Source organism: Bufo bufo, chromosome 9 (assembly GCF_905171765.1).
Source record: "Bufo bufo chromosome 9, aBufBuf1.1, whole genome shotgun sequence".
Classification (NCBI taxonomy): domain Eukaryota; kingdom Metazoa; phylum Chordata; class Amphibia; order Anura; family Bufonidae; genus Bufo; species Bufo bufo.
In genome coordinates this window covers 28038125-28052474 of record NC_053397.1, presented here as the reverse complement: position 1 = coordinate 28052474, position 14350 = coordinate 28038125, and the positions used below count along the sequence as shown (strand labels likewise).

General features: G+C 47.0%; 1 protein-coding gene across 1 annotated transcript in view; it reads left to right on the top strand.

Annotated features, from left to right (window-relative positions):
- Positions 1 to 14350, top strand: part of ATXN7 (ataxin 7) — a 120837-nt gene that overhangs the window by 16862 nt on the left and 89625 nt on the right. Inside the window, exon 2 of the mRNA XM_040408620.1 lies at positions 6353 to 6455. The gene's annotated coding sequence lies outside the window, so the exon portion shown is untranslated. The remainder of the gene's footprint in view (positions 1 to 6352; positions 6456 to 14350) is intronic.

The window sequence follows — 14350 nt, the reverse complement described above, 5'->3', positions numbered from 1 at the left end:
CCCTAAAAAATCAATATCGGTCGATCCCTAATATGTAATGACAGATGATGTGACACTTAGATTGCACACAGGTGACATCATTTCACTAATGATGTGACTTCTCAAGGTAATTGGTTGCACCAGAGCTTTTTATGGGCTTCCTAACAAAGGGGGTGAATACATACGCACATGCCAATTTTCTGTTTTTTATTTCTAAACAATAGTTTTATTTACCGTATTTTTCGCCCCATAAGACGCACTCCCCCCCCCCCCCCCAAATAAAAGTGGGGGGAAAATGCCCCTGCGTCTTATGGGGCGAATGCTGCGATTTTACATCGCAGTCTGCGATGAACCAGCGGGGAGGGAGGAGAGGCTGGAGTTCGGGAACTTGCGGCGGGGCCCGGTGCAGTCACTGTACTCTTACACCGGGCCCCGCCACTCACAGCAGTATTTCTAGTAATCACTACTCTGGTAACAGTAATCCTTAATAAATTTAACTAAAATTGCGCTCTCCCCTGTATCACAGCACTTACTAACAAGCATCCGGAGCAGGCAGAGCGGCTGGCAGCGTTATGTCACTCATTGACATCGCGCGCCTGCTCCTCCCACTTTATGAATGATGCAGGCGCGCAACGTCAGTGAGTGACGTAACACTGCCAGCCGCTCTGCCTGCTCCGGATGCTTGTTAGTAAGTGCTGTGATACAGGGGAGAGCGCAACTTTAGTTAAATGTATTAAGAGGTTAAGGATTACTGTTACTAGAGTAGTGATTACTAGAAATACTGCTGTGAGCGGCGGGGGGACACTGTTATGGGGGGGATCTGTGGATGACACATATATAGCTGTGTCATCCACAGATCTCCCCCATAACAGTGTCCTCCACAGATCCTCCACCCCATAAAAGTGCCATCCACAGATGCCCCTCCCCATAAAAGTGCCATCCACAGATCCTCCACCCCATAAAAGTGCCATCCACAGATGCCCCACCCCATAAAAGTGCCATCCACAGATGCCCCTCCCCATAAAAGTGCCATCCACAGATGCCCCTCCCCATAAAAGTGCCATCCACAGATGCCCCTCCCCATAAAAGTGCCATCCACAGATGCCCCTCCCCATAAAAGTGCCATCCACAGATGCCCCTCCCCATAAAAGTGCCATCCACAGATGCCCCTCCCCATAAAAGTGCCATCCACAGATGCCCCTCCCCATAAAAGTGCCATCCACAGATGCCCCTCCCCATAAAAGTGCCATCCACAGATGCCCCTCCCCATAAAAGTGCCATCCACAGATGCCCCTCCCCATAAAAGTGCCATCCACAGATGCCCCTCCCCATAAAAGTGCCATCCACAGATGCCCCTCCCCATAAAAGTGCCATCCACAGATGCCCCTCCCCATAAAAGTGCCATCCACAGATGCCCCTCCCCATAAAAGTGCCATCCACAGATGCCCCTCCCCATAAAAGTGCCATCCACAGATGCCCCTCCCCATAAAAGTGCCATCCACAGATGCCCCTCCCCATAAAAGTGCCATCCACAGATGCCCCTCCCCATAAAAGTGCCATCCACAGATGCCCCTCCCCATAAAAGTGCCATCCACAGATGCCCCTCCCCATAAAAGTGCCATCCACAGATGCCCCTCCCCATAAAAGTGCCATCCACAGATGCCCCTCCCCATAAAAGTGCCATCCACAGATGCCCCTCCCCATAAAAGTGCCATCCACAGATGCCCCTCCCCATAAAAGTGCCATCCACAGATGCCCCTCCCCATAAAAGTGCCATCCACAGATGCCCCTCCCCATAAAAGTGCCATCCACAGATGCCCCTCCCCATAAAAGTGCCATCCACAGATGCCCCTCCCCATAAAAGTGCCATCCACAGATGCCCCTCCCCATAAAAGTGCCATCCACAGATGCCCCTCCCCATAAAAGTGCCATCCACAGATGCCCCTCCCCATAAAAGTGCCATCCACAGATGCCCCTCCCCATAAAAGTGCCATCCACAGATGCCCCTCCCCATAAAAGTGCCATCCACAGATGCCCCTCCCCATAAAAGTGCCATCCACAGATGCCCCTCCCCATAAAAGTGCCATCCACAGATGCCCCTCCCCATAAAAGTGCCATCCACAGATGCCCCTCCCCATAAAAGTGCCATCCACAGATGCCCCTCCCCATAAAAGTGCCATCCACAGATGCCCCTCCCCATAAAAGTGCCATCCACAGATGCCCCTCCCCATAAAAGTGCCATCCACAGATGCCCCTCCCATAAAAGTGCCATCCACAGATGCCCCTCCCCATAAAAGTGCCATCCATAGATCCTCCACCCCATAAAACTGCCATCCACAGATCCTCCACCCCATAATAGTGTCATGCACAGACCACCATTAGTTCAAAACCCACCAAAAGCACACCTTTTGGTTAAAATTTTTTTTTTCTTATTTTCCTCCTCAAAAACTTAGGTGCGTCTTTATGGGCGAAAAATACAGTATATATTTTTCTCATTTCACTTCACCAACTTAGACGATTGTGTTCTGAACCATCACATAAAATTGTAAAGGTATGTTCACACAACATTATTTTGATTTCGGCAAGGATTCCTTGACAAAAAAAGCATGCAGTTCTCCACTTTTTTTTTGTGGTTACGGTTTTAAAAACCGCACCGCGGAAAAAGAGTAACTTGTCCATACTTGACGCAGATTCCACATTCAGGGTTTCCATTGAAAATAGTCAGTGAGAAACAAAAACCATGCCTGAAAGAATAGCATCCAAAAAACCGCGCTGAATCCTGAAGCGGACTGCACATCCGAGCAGAGAAAACCTTTTAGTAAATTGTACTTAGGTTTTTGTTCTAATGTTTGGAGCACTTTTCTATTACTGTCTCATGATCCAGAGTCTTTGATAATCTGCTACCATGTGCGTTCCGTTAATAGCAGATTTAAGAAATTTTACTGTTAACTACATACAGAGAATTGTCAGCCTCCTGAATACGCTGCCCTATGTAAGGGTAGTGTCATATATACAGAGAGACCTATCTTTTTATCCAGAATATCCCTCAATCCAGAAAAAAAATCAGTTTTCATTGGATTTTTTTTTATTTTTATCTCTGTCGATAGTGACCAAGCACAATCACTATTAGGGCTTGTTCACACGAACGTGTGAAGCCCGTGCTGTGGACCGCAAATTGCGTGGGGGCAGCTGCATGGGGATCGTGGACCTATTCACTTGAAGCATGTTCTATCTTTTTGCGGTGCGGAGGCACGGAACGGAACCCCGGGAAACACTCCGTAGTGTTCCGTTCTTCCATTCCGCATCTCCGGATTTGCTGACCCATTGAAGTGGGTCGGAACGGTGCCCGTGTATTGCGGATCCGTAAATGCGGTACGCAATAAGGCAACGGGCAGCACACGTTCATGTGAACGAGCCCTTAATCAGTATGGGCATATAACGGAATGAAGTAAAAAATATTGCATCCTTAATGCCAATGTGAATTAGGCCTAAACCATATTTCGTGGTTCATATGTGTTACAACAGAAAAATATCAAAGACTCAATGCTCTCAGTGTATGCTTGTATATGAGAGAATGGCATAAATAGCAATTCCCTGACAGGCTTGTATTCTCCGTGTTATTAGGGTTTTCTCATGAACACATGGATGTCACATAGGGGGTCCCTGCTATTAGCCAGACCCAGCCCCGTCCATGGAATACATGGTTGGCCGTTGATATGAATAGTACATTGCATGGCTGGCTGCAGCGCCCCCTGGTGATAGGAGCTGATAACCTGGGGTTTTCTGAAGTTGGCGCCTCAATGATCAGCCGATATATGTGATTCCCAAACATACAAGTGCGTACAGTAGCGGAACTAGAAATGACTGGGCCCCACAGCAAATCTTTGAATGTGCGCCACCCCCTCCAGCAACCTCTTCACAACCCCCCTCCTCCCGTGGAACCCCCCAATCCTGCGGCTAGTCGAGATCGCTCTCTCAGACCAGGCCCGGCAGCCGCTCTGTCCATTTCCTACTTGTGTATATATACAGTATATCATGTCACTGTATATGATATTATTGTATGATGCATTTCAATCCTCCTCCTTGGTGGGCCCCGTAGCAGCCACGTCCCCTGCTTCCACCATAGCTCCGCTTCTAAAGGTGCAAATTTCCTCCATTGTTTCTGCCTTCCCCACCATCTCTAATAACTTCTCTTTAATAAAATGATACATTGCAGACAATCATGTGTCCTTGTCTCGTGTACAATATCCATTCTGTACTGCAACATAGTAACAGTCCGGGGCAGTGCCTATGACCTCTTCTAAAATTATCTTGAGAATCAAGGAGAAGGTGTTCTGTGTTGGACTGGATTTTCTTGGATCCTCAGGGGAAAAAAACGCACAGGACGTATCATCAGTAAGATCTAATGGGGTATTTGTGAATCATCCCATAAGTAATAGACCCTAGTGCAGGGGTCAGCAACCTTCGGCACTCCAACTGCTGTGAAACTACAACTCCCAGCAGGCACACTTACTCAGCTGATCTTGTAACTTCCATAGAAATGTAAAACGGATTCTGGGAGTTGTAGTTTAAGAACAGCTCGAGTGCCGGAGGTTGCTGATAACTGCCCTAGTAGCAAGTGGTTGTCCCCAAATTGGTTCTCTTCAGTCTTCAGAATCTGGTCCCACTGACAATCCTCTGGTGGACTTTTTGAATATGTTATTCTCTTAAAGGGACACTTTAAGTCAGAAATGGGTATTTTTGTTAACTCGGTATTCATAGAAAACATTTATTTTTTATTTTTTTTGTATTTTTTTTTCCATTTAGGCAGCACTATGCCATTGAAAATTAAATACAAACTGTTGTTCTTCTGTAGCCATCAGCGCCAATTATAAAACCTCCAATATAGCTAAACCATTGTCAGTTTACTGCTGCTGTGAGGGGAAGATGTTATCTATTAGTATAATAGTAGTGTAGAATTGGGATAACAGCATGACAACTCTGTTGTTCTCGTGATAGCCCTAGATAAAGATGCCCACAGAAGAGCATTGCTCTGATCAGTGTGATGCTTTAATCCAGGCATGCTCAACCTGCGGCCCTCCAGCTGTTGTAAAACTACAACTCCAAGCATGCCCGAACAGCTATCAGCCTACAGCAGGGCATTGTGGGAGTTGTAGTTTTACAACAGCTGGAGGGCCGCAGGTTGAGCATGCCTGCTTTAATCGAGTCACTCATCCCCTTCCCTCTCTGGCCGCAGTAAAAGTCCAAAGAATGGAGGCAGTTAAGCCAGGACAAGAAGTAGAATACATGGAGTGACCTAAAAAAAAAAAAAAATGGAATATTCTCATACAGGTTGTTAAAGGCTATGTACACCTTCGGAGGCATTATTTTTTTTTTTTATGATTGCATGTTACTCCTTTTTGGCTAAAAATCCTTTTTTCACTTGGCATTTATTAAAAATATTGAGCTGTTCTGTCACAAAGGGTCAACTGTTTTTCTGTGTGACTGGTACTTTCGCACTTGCGTTTTTCTTTTCTGGTATTAAGATCCGGCATAGGGTCTCAATACTGGAGAAAAACGTTTCCATTTTGTCCCCATTCATTGTCAATGGAGACAAAACCGAGAGGATGCAGAGCAAAACGGATCCAGCACCATTGACTTGCATCGTGTGTCATGCCGGATCCGTTTTCTCGGACACAATAGAAAACGGCTGGTTTTAATGCCGGATCCGTCATGGCTATTTTAAAGATAATACAGATGTAGGCGGTTGTATTATTAATAAACGGTAGCGTTTTTGCTGATCCCTGGCGGATCAGGCAAAAACGCATATGTGAAAGTAGCCTTATAAACCTTATCTCTAAAGTACTGAGAGGCCACATTGTGATCAGTAAGATAAGAACTGAGCTCTAATGAGTGTTTATAGTGTCCGAGAGCAGAGATAAGGAGCCCGTCAGATTAGCTGACGGAGCAGAGAGAAAATACAGATCCCTCTATTAGAGCATCTCAGCCCTGTACAGAAACAAGGACGCCATATTTTTAAATAAAGACCAATTTAAAAAAAAAATTTTTAGCTCAAAATGAGTACAATGCAATAAAAATGCCCCCAAAGGTGTACATAGCCTTTAATATGTGATAAAAATATTGATGGTAGTGTCCCGTTAAAGAAACAGTATAGATGTGTCCTCGGCCCCTGAGATTCTCCAGATGACATGAGGTTTGACCAACATCAAAATGATGTTCTTCACGGGGTCCTCTGCTTGGCCACTATGTTTCTTTTTGGTGGAAGAAAGGCCTGGGTGACCCCCTCAATTGCTGATTTTTATATCCTCAGCGTAATAGTCGGGTTTTCTGTGTATTATTTGTATTAGACTCGTCTTTCTGTTTCTTTCGACAGGGTCAGACTACAGATCCAAGAACTGGAGAATTAGAAGAATTATCAGACATTTTTAACCGATCACTGACCACACCAACTTGCCATAGGAATGCATCCTTAAAAGGTAAGTGGAAGCAAAATTTTCAGACAAGTCTGGCCATTTAGTGAAAATGCAGAAACCTAGGTCCTCGTCCCTCTCTTATTGCTCATCCGGTATCCTACGTTCTTGCCCAGTTAGTCAGCAGTCTCTACACGTCTCCTGTGCCAGCAGAACCTTCCCTCCCTTGGTGATGCTCAGTTTAAGGGTCCATTCACACGTCCGCAACTTGGGTCCGGATCCGTTCCGCAATTTTGCAGAACGGGTGCGGACCCATTCATTTTCAATGGGGCTGGAATGGATGCAGACAGCACACTATGTGCTGTCCGCTTCCGGATTTCCGGGTCCACAATTCCGTTCCCGAAAAAAATAGAACATGCATTTTCTATTATGGTGCCGGCAATGTGCGGTCCGCGAAATGCGGAACGCACATTGCCGGTGTCCGTGTTTTGCGGATCCGCAATTAGCGGACTGCAAAACACCTACGGACGTGTGAATGGACTCTTATACCGAGTCCACCATCTTGTCGAAAGCATTTTCAGGATCGATTGGCAGGAAACTGTTGACTCCAGTTCCCCTAGGGCTGTGATGGCTAACCTTCGGCACTCCAGCTGTGGTAAAACTACGACTCCCAAGATGTACACTTGCGTGGCTGTTCTCTGAATGGAGCATGCTGGGAGTCGTAGTTTCACCACAGCTGGAGTGCCGGAGGTTAGCCTTCACTGCCCTAGGGTAATCTGTGTGCTCAGTGTGGCTGCAGACATTGGGGAGGGACGGTATTCCTCTCTTTCTACTATTGGTCCTCTGTTGTGTTCAGTGCCGAATTTCTGCAAAACTTACCCATAATGCCATGTCCACAGACCTCAATGGCACATTCAGCTCCATATTCTGGATATGTTGGGCCTCCGATCACTGAAGGGTATGTTCACACAAATCAGTCATGGATTCTGTTGCAGGCAATGGCCGTTTTCCACCGAGAAGTCCACCATCAAAACATCAACAGTAGCTTTCCATTGATTTCAATGGAAAAAGAAAAAACGCCACCATGTGCACATGTTGGTGTTTTTTTTCTGCCGCTATATTGGATCCGCTTCTGAAGTGGCACGATACTTCTTAGAAGTTGATAGTTACTGGATTTTGTATTGAAGTCAATGGGGAAGTAGAAAAAAATACTAGCGGTTTTGGAAGCTGTTTTAGGCTACTTTCACACTTGCGTTGTTAATTCTGGTATTGAGATCCAGCAGAGGATCTCAATACCGGAATTAAACGCATCCGTTTTGATCTTACACATCAGGATGCATCCGCTCCGTTAGGTTGCGGTTGTGTAAAATCAAAATGGAAAAAAACGGATCCGTCACTAAATACATTCAAAGTCAATGGGTGATGGATCCGTTTTTTCAGGCTCCTAAAAAAAACAGATCCCTCACCATTGAGGGTCCGCAAAAAAAGATCCACAAAAAATACGGATGATGTCCGTGTGCACTCTGTATTTTGCGGAACGGAACAGCTGGCCCTTAATAGAACAGTACTATTCTTGTCCGTAAAGCGGACAATAATAGGACATGTTCTATTTTTTGGCGGAACGGAAATGCGGACATACAGAAATGGAATGCACACGGAGTAACTTCTATTTTTTTTTTGCAGACCCATTAAAATGGGTCCTGCATACGGTTCGCAAAAAAAAAAAAAACAGAACGGACACGGAAAGAAAATAAGTTTGTGTGCATGAGCCCTTACATTGTTTTAGGGCCGAATCCGTTTTTTTCCCCGTTTTTATGACCGGACACTAAACCGCAGTTTGCAGCGGTTTTGTGTCCGGTCACAAAACGGAATACTGACGGATCGTGCACAGATCTCTTTCCATTCAGAATGCATTAGGACTAAATGAAATTGTTTTTTTTTTTTCCGGTATTGAGATTCTCTCCTGGATCTCAATACTGGAAAACAACAACTCAAGTAGCCGAAGAAGTGTTTTTAGCAGAGTTTCCATCACAAAAAACACTTCTAGACAATCCCACCCAAGGGCTGGATAAGAAAAACGCTGGAAAAAAGCTCTTCCAAATCCTAAACCAAAAACTCACCAAATTAGAATTCTGCCACCAATAATGACCTGTTTTCAGCCACTAATCCGCTACTGACTTTTTTCTGCCATGGATTTTGCCCGCAGGGGAGAATACCTCTGCCGTACAGCACGCGGTGTGTCTGCACAAAACATAATTGGAATTGTAACGTATGTGCGCAGCACCAGTATGACTTGTTTTTCTGCTCTTCTTTTTGACTAGGGGTTGATAGTAGAAAATTGGGGACGTCCACATAGGTCCTGACATCAAGCACTGTGGTAAATGCCAATAGTGTACCAGTTAGCAGAAACACGCTGATGCCAGCAGACATTGGCTGAGCAGTGCCTTCTCCGTGTTCTGAGTCACTGGGTAGCTCAGCACTTGCTGGGACGTATAGTCCACGTTATAATGGGAAACTGTGCACTTCACTCTGACCCTCCACTCGTCCCCCCATAACTACAAAGACAATTTGGCCAGATGATACCCCCAGCTTATATCAGTGTCCGGCCATACTGTACTTTTCTTCTGTAGGACTCCGCTACAGGGGAGACTTAAAATGAATGACTGACCATGTAATATAGATAGGGTTGTTGTCGGGAGAAACTTTAGGATTTTTTTTTATTTTATTTTTTCAAAAGAGCTGCATTTTCTTGCAATTTTTTTGAGCGAAAAATGCGTGGCCAAAAGCATATTTGGCTTGTGGGTGAAATTTCAGGATGAACCTAAAATGCCCTCTAACCTTTACAGGTGAACTTAATTTGACCTTCTCTAAACTTTTGAATGCACATGTCCAACTGTTCAGTGTTTCGGAACTTTTTGTACAACTTGCTGTTCTCTAACAAGGAGCTTAAAGGGATTCTGTCATCAGAAATGAGCCCTATAAGCTAAACATATGGCGATGTCCCTTGTAAAACACTGAATCCTAAAGTGAGTTTATCAAATGCCCCTGTGGCTCTATATTCATAAAAAAGCGGTTTATATCACCTGTCAATCACTTCAAAATGTGTCCAAGGGGACGTCTCATGGTGAAAGGTGCCCGGCTGCAGCCATCTCGTTTAGGTGCCCAGCGCCGCCTTCCGAGCTGAAATTGCCGCCCTCCCTTTCATTCGATCCGCCTACCTCAGGTGACTAACCTTCCTTGTGCCCAGCCGTGCCCGCCTGTGAAGGAGCCCAGCACCGCCTATGTCTCCTCCTTTCATCAACGATAGATAGCCGTAATCTCGCGATGCGCGAGCTCGCGCATGCGCAGTGACGGTATAGTGTTCCTTCCCTGTGCTGGCATCAGCCTCAGGAAAAGAACTGCGCATGCGCGAGCTCGCGCATCGCGAGACTACGGTTATCTATGCTGATAATATACGTAGAATCACCTATGCAGTCGCTGTCATCCAGCAGCAGGTCGGGTGTGCCACACCGTTGTGTCACACTTTGTCTGTCAGTGTGGTTTTGTGTCTGTGTTATGACATAGATCCGCCCTGTAGTGCGCACGCAGGACAGTCATTGTGTTCATGATGAACCCCGCAGCTTTTCAGGGAGACACGAAACACCTTTGTGATGTTCATGTAGTTATTCAGCAGAGAGGAGTGACCTGCATCTCCTCTCCATACAGGGAAGAAATCCAGAGATAAATACAGATTTGGGGCTGATTCACACCTGCGGATCCATAGAAATGAGATGCCGTATTTTTCGCTTTATAAGATGCACTTTTTTCTTTTGGAATGGCAGTGCGTCTTATAAAGCGAATGGTGCAATTTTTACAATGCTGATACATCGCCGGCTGCTATGCTGCACAGCGCGGCCTGCCATATATAAGTTATAGTTAACCTCTATCACGCGGGGTGGGAGGAGGGGCTGGAGGCCGACAACTGCTGTTGCACTCCCGGCGGGGCCCGATGCAGTCGCTGTACTCCATTACACTGGGCCCCGCTCACAGCAGTCTTCATATGTAAAGTCTATTCATGTGATCCTCAAGCAGTGGCTCTGGTTTGTTAAACCACTGTAATCGTCTGTAGTAGTACTCACTATCAAAGCAGCGGGCAGGCCGGCAGCGTAACGTCACTCACTCGGACACGCTGCTCCCACTTCATTAATGAAGCTGACGGAGCAGGAGCGTGTCCGAGTGAGTGATGTTACGCTGCCGGCCTGCCCGCTGCTTTCATAGTGAGTACTACTACAGACGATTACAGTAGTTTAGCAAAGCGGAGCCACTGCTTGAGGATCACATGAATAGATTTTACATATAAAGACTGCTGTGAGCGGGGCCCGGTGTAATGGGGTCACTATTCACACACGGACATGAGAGGACACAGAGGGGACCAGCATAAGATGCTATATGTGTGTCATCCACAGATCCCCCCCCCCCATAACAGTGTCATCCGCAGATCCTGCCCCCCATAGCAGTGTCATCCACAGATATCCCCCATAGCAGTGTCATCCACAGATATCCCCCATAGCAGTGTCATCCACAGATATCCCCCATAGCAGTGTCATCCACAGATATCCCCCATAGCAGTGTCATCCACAGATATCCCCCATAGCAGTGTCATCCACAGATATCCCCCATAGCAGTGTCATCCACAGATATCCCCCCCATAGCAGTGTCATCCACAGATATCCCCCCCATAGCAGTGTCATCCACAGATATCTCTCCCCCCCATAGCAGTGTCATCCACAGATATTTCTCCCCCCCCCCCCCATAGCAGTGTCATCCACAGATATCTCTCCCCCCCCCCCCATAGCAGTGTCATCCACAGATACCCCCCCCCCATAGCAGTGTCATCCACAGATACCCCCCATAGCAGTGTCATCCACAGATACCCCCCCATAGCAGTGTCATCCACAGATACCCCCCCATAGCAGTGTCATCCACAGATACCCCCCCCCATAGCAGTGTCATCCACAGATACCCCCCCATAGCAGTGTCATCCACAGATACCCCCCCATAGCAGTGTCATCCACAGATACCCCCCCCATAGCAGTGTCATCCACAGATACCCCCCCCATAGCAGTGTCATCCACAGATACCCCCCCATAGCAGTGTCATCCACAGATACCCCCCCATAGCAGTGTCATCCACAGATACCCCCCCATAGCAGTGTCATCCACAGATACCCCCCCATAGCAGTGTCATCCACAGATACCCCCCCATAGCAGTGTCATCCACAGATACCCCCCCATAGCAGTGTCATCCACAGATACCCCCCCCTAGCAGTGTCATCCACAGATACCCCCCCATAGCAGTGTCATCCACAGATATCCCCCCCCCCATAGCAGTGTCATCCACAGATATCCCCCCCCATAGCAGTGTCATCCACAGATATCCCCCTCCATAGCAGTGTCATCCACAGATATCCCCCCCATAGCAGTGTCATCCACAGATATCCCCCCCATAGCAGTGTCATCCACAGATATCTCTCCCCCCATAGCAGTGTCATCCACAGATATCTCTCCCCCCATAGCAGTGTCATCCACAGATATCCCCCCATAGCAGTGTCATCCACAGATACCCCCCCATAGCAGTGTCATCCACAGATATCCCCCCCCCCCATAGCAGTGTCATCCACAGATATCCCCCCCCATAGCAGTGTCATCCACAGATATCCCCCTCCATAGCAGTGTCATCCACAGATATCCCCCCCATAGCAGTGTCATCCACAGATATCCCCCCCATAGCAGTGTCATCCACAGATATCTCTCCCCCCATAGCAGTGTCATCCACAGATATCCCCCCATAGCAGTGTCATCCACAGATATCCCCCCCATAGCAGTGTCATCCACAGATATCCCCCCCATAGCAGTGTCATCCACAGATATCCCCCCCATAGCAGTGTCATCCACAGATATCCCCCCCATAGCAGTGTCATCCACAGATATCCCCCCCATAGCAGTGTCATCCACAGATATCCCCCCCATAGCAGTGTCATCCACAGATATCCCCCCCATAGCAGTGTCATCCACAGATATCCCCCCCATAGCAGTGTCATCCACAGATATCCCCCCCATAGCAGTGTCATCCACAGATATCCCCCCCATAGCAGTGTCATCCACAGATATCCCCCCCCTAGCAGTGTCATCCACAGATATCCCCCCCATAGCAGTGTCATCCACAGATATCTCTCCCCCCATAGCAGTGTCATCCACAGATATCTCTCCCCCCATAGCAGTGTCATCCACAGATATCTCTCCCCCCATAGCAGTGTCATCCACAGATATCTCTCCCCCCATAGCAGTGTCATCCACAGATATCTCTCCCCCCATAGCAGTGTCATCCACAGATATCTCTCCCCCCATAGCAGTGTCATCCACAGATACCCCCCCCCCCATAGCAGTGTCATCCACAGATACCCCCCCCCCATAGCAGTGTCATCCACAGATACCCCCCCCCCCATAGCAGTGTCATCCACAGATACCCCCCCCCATAGCAGTGTCATCCACAGATACCCCCCCATAGCAGTGTCATCCACAGATACCCCCCCATAGCAGTGTCATCCACAGATACCCCCCCATAGCAGTGTCATCCACAGATACCCCCCCATAGCAGTGTCATCCACAGATACCCCCCCATAGCAGTGTCATCCACAGATATCTCTCCCCCCATAGCAGTGTCATCCACAGATATCTCTCCCCCCATAGCAGTGTCATCCACAGATATCTCTCCCCCCATAGCAGTGTCATCCACAGATATCTCTCCCCCCATAGCAGTGTCATCCACAGATATCTCTCCCCCCATAGCAGTGTCATCCACAGATATCTCTCCCCCCCATAGCAGTGTCATCCACAGATATCTCTCCCCCCATAGCAGTGTCATCCACAGATACCCCCCCATAGCAGTGTCATCCACAGATATCTCTCCCCCCATAGCAGTGTCATCCACAGATATCTCTCCCCCCATAGCAGTGTCATCCACAGATATCTCTCCCCCCATAGCAGTGTCATCCACAGATATCTCTCCCCCCATAGCAGTGTCATCCACAGATATCTCTCCCCCCATAGCAGTGTCATCCACAGATATCCCCCCCATAGCAGTGTCATCCACAGATACCCCCCCCCCATAATAGTGTCATCCACAGATATCCCTCCCCCATAATAGTGTCATCCACAGATATCCCCCCCCCATAATAGTGTCATCCACAGACCACCATTAGTTCAAAAGCACACCTTTTGTGCAGTACATTTTTTAAAAATCCTTAGCATGTTTCTGTGGATCTGTATGAGTACTGCTTTTTGCCCAGAGGAGTAAGTAGTTTCAATTTATAGATGCATGGTGTATGTGTATGTTTTAGTTATTTTTATTATTTTCTGCAGCATTACAAAAAAACAAATCTATAGAAACTACAGTTCATTACGCAAAAAAAAAAACAAGCCCGCATACAGCTCTGTAGACTGACATCTAAAAAAGTTATGGCTGTCGGAATATGGCGATGCAAGGCTTTTATTTTTTTAAAGTAATTAAACAAAATAAAAACTATACAAGTTTGGTATCGCTACAATCTTATTGAGAATAAGGACGTCATGTAATTTTTAGCGAGCGCCATGATGTCAAAGCCCCAGAAACCTTGGCGGAATTGTTTTTTGTTTTGTTGTTTTTTATTTATTTATTTTTTTCAATTTTACCCTTACAAAGAAAAAAAAAAATACAGATTGAAAACTCAGAACACAATACAGAAACAATAACACAGAATGTGATCCGTTTTTTTCATAGTTAGGGTACTTTCACACTAGCGTTATTCTTCTCCGGTATTGAGTTCCATCCTAGCGGCTCAATACCGGAAAAGAACTGATCAGTTTTATCCTAATGCATTCTGAATGGAGAGCAATCCGTTCAGTATGCATCAGTTCAGTCACTCTTACGGTATTTGGGCGGAG